At 50.0% G+C, this 3,275-nt stretch overlaps 1 pseudogene; it reads right to left on the bottom strand.

Moving 5' to 3' along the window:
• Positions 1-607: 607 nt before the first annotated feature.
• Positions 608-2,356, bottom strand: LOC114494950 (annotated as a pseudogene).
• Positions 2,357-3,275: the final 919 nt, after the last annotated feature.

Here is a 3,275-nt window from a genome sequence, read left to right as displayed (position 1 = left end):
CCAGGGCTTTAAATCGTCCATCAGATATGTTGGTTCTCTCCTCCTCACTTAGCTCTCTGAGGTTTTGTTCTGTTCTTTCATTTGGGCCATATTTCTTTGTCTAGGTGCAGCTGATAAGTTGTAAGGGGGCGGGGCCTTAGGTAGTCACCAGGGCAGGGCAACCTTCCTTGCTGCACTGTGGTGCTGCCTGTGGGGGAGGGGCCAGAGGGGGAACAGTGCGGCTCACCTCGTATCTAGCGCACTTTTCAAGGGGCTCTCATGTGAGACTGGGAGCTTCTTCTATGGCCGCAACCACTGTAGCCCACAGCCACCTTTGAGTCCCCTTAAGTCAGCCCACCGTGTGCAGCCTGCCAGCTCGGCACCCAGCCCCGATCCCATGGCATGCCGTGTCACCACCGTTTTTCTGAGTCGGAAAGCTCGGTCTGCTGCCTGACGGGTCTGGTTGTTCTGTTTGATTTTTTCTTTAATTCCTTTGTTGTCAGAGTTCCATGCAGTTTGATTTTCTGGCACTTTTGGTTGTTTATTGATTTCATATTGGTTGTTATCTTCCTTTTGGTTGTGTGAGGAAGCAAAGGGTCTCTACCTACACCTCCATCTTGGTCAGAACCAGATAAATGAGTTTTAATTTTCATCTTCCTCCTCTTCTTCATCCTGGTTAATCTGTAAGTAATGCAATTCATAACTCTCTGCTGTTAACATTGCGTGCTACCAATCACATAGCTTATTCTTCTTCAGATAGTTTAGCGAGATATATCAAATACCTCTTGGAAAAAGGCCCCTCAGAAGTGACAGTGATCTGCTTTTGCTCCTTCGATGGTTACAACCCCTTCACAGACACCCCAGCTTTTCCACTCACGTGTCTCCTGCGGAACCTGCTCAGGATTAGCAGCGCCCACAATTCCATCTTCTACAAGGTGGTGCAGTCAAGGGGGAACTTCAGAACCGCTCTGTCTCTGGCCCTCATCATGAGCTTTCTCAGGGACTCTGTGGCAGCAGCCAGGGCAGGAAGGCCTTCTCTTCTGGGACTGCAGTAGCTCTGGGAAGTTACATGTGCAAGTGGTAAAACTGGTTGCCTGTGGGAGGAAACTAAGAGGCTGGGGACAAGGAGGGAGATGTTCCTGAATTTTTAAAAATTTAAATCACATAAGCAGTTGAAATTAAAAATAAAATTTTGAGAGACAGAGACTGAGAGGGAGACAGGGAGAGGAATGAAGACGGGAAAGGAGGGAGGGAGGGAAGGAGGGAGGGAGGGACAGGAGGGTTGGCTGGGCTCTGGCCGGGCCCAGACCCAGACCCTGCCCTTGCACCTGAGGATGGGGCCGGCTTCAGAGTTGCTGACATGAACTCTGACTCTGTAATCTTTTATTTCCACAGCTTTGCTCCCAGACTGGGCTCCCTCCATCTCTTTTCCTGACCTTGCCTTCTTATCTCAGACCTTCGGTCCACTAGTGACCTGAGCAATTCCTTTGAAGTTGCTTCAGAGTCTTCTGAGCCTTCATCCTCGATGACTCTGAAATGTGTCTCTGTCACCCAAGTCAGCCAATAGCAAATGGGCCCTTTCATCTCCTTTTTAATCCTCAAGGACTCAGGGTTACTCACTATACTGCCTCATCAAAACCTGCTCCCATATTCTTTATTTACACTGGAATATCAATAATTCAAAGGAAAGCAGGATCACAGGCAGCTCCCCAAGGATCATGGCCTTGAGAGGTCAAGGCATGAAGTACAAATGGAATTTCAGGCATCAGCCAGTGGGCGAGGAAGGATGTGGACCTAGTGTGCAGGGGGTGCCTTCTGCCCTGCTTGTGCTTAGGGTGCATAGGCACAAGAGGACAAAGTGGCAGCTTGGACTGGAGAAGAAAGTGGGCTCCTAAGGCTGGGCTCAGAACCCCAAGTCCGATGGCCAGAGCTGAGGAGGAAGGGCTGGGAGAGTGTTGTTACTCTGAACTAAGAGCTGCCTTATTCCCCAAGGAGCCCATGCAGGGCCCGGCTGGCACCGTGGCATGGAGGCCGGTGCTGAGGGGCCAGTGCTGCATGGCCAGGACAGGGACAGCCCTCCCACCTCACTCACTCCCTCAGTGGGTCTCCCCAGCTGAAAAGCACCTTGGTGGCTTCTAACTTCCCTCAGGAGCAAGGAATGTTATAAAGGAAGAGAGAGGCCTTGCTGTATAAATGGAGCTTCGGGGAAGCCGTTCAAAGAGCAGGGGTGGAGCAAACGCCATGGGCTGACTATACTAAGTGTTGACGAGGATGTGGAGCAGCCAGACTCTCATAACTGGCTGTGGGGTGTAAACTGTGCCGGCAATGGCAAACTGCTTGGCAGAGTCCACTCCACCTGAACACACACCTGTCCCATGACCTAGCAATTCTGCTCCTGGGGATATGCTGAAGAACCGTGTCCATCAAGTGACACGTACTGGAATGTTCACAGCAGTGTTATTCCTGATAGCACCAAACACAGTTGGTTAAACAAACTGCAGTGTGTTTGTGTAGTGGAATACCACTCAGCAATAACAAAAACAAACAGTAGTGACACGCAAAACTGAGAAGTTCAGAGACGGAGTGCTGAACGAAAGAAGCAGAGAGCACACACTGCCTGATCCCATTTGTATGAGATCAAGAGCAGGCAACACTGCTCTGCGACTATAGAAGTCTAGATGGTAGTTACCCTTGGAGCGGGGCGGTGCCTGGGAGGAGGCACTGGGAACTCCCTGGGGCGCTGGAAGTGTTCTGTAGTTTGATCTGGGTGATGGTTTCATGAATGGGTAAAATTCATGGAGATTAAATTTAAGGTTTGTGTACCTTAATTACTGTACGTGAAGTTGAATCTAAAACAATAATAATATTCCAGGTGTAAAGCCCCACTGCCCCCGTCCCCGGCCCTGATCACTTGGCGGCTGGTCTTCCCCTCAGAAGAGTGTGGTGTGCACTTCGGAGTGACCTTTCCCTCCAGGTGCTGGAGGCTGCACCTGAGGGCCGAGCCCCAGAGCTTCTCAAGCTGCAGAAGAAATTCTATGACCATTTGGGGGCCTCCTTACTCTTAGAGTTTGGAACATGACTTATTTCCATGGAAATACACCCCCAATAGCAAAGTTCTTGGGATGGAGATATATAGCTCTATCTTTTCTTTTTTAAAATTATTTTATTGTTGTTCAATTACAGTTGTCTGTATTTTCTCCTCACCTCTCACCGCCCCCCCCCCAACCCCACCCCCATCTCTTGCTTCCACTCTCCTCCTTGGTTTTGTCCATGTGTCCTTTACAGTAGTTCCTGAA

Source organism: Phyllostomus discolor, chromosome 4, assembly GCF_004126475.2.
Source record: "Phyllostomus discolor isolate MPI-MPIP mPhyDis1 chromosome 4, mPhyDis1.pri.v3, whole genome shotgun sequence".
In the NCBI taxonomy this organism is placed as follows: Eukaryota; Metazoa; Chordata; class Mammalia; order Chiroptera; family Phyllostomidae; genus Phyllostomus; species Phyllostomus discolor.
The sequence above is the reverse complement of the archived record's forward strand: the minus strand, read 5'-3'. Positions and strand labels throughout refer to the sequence as shown.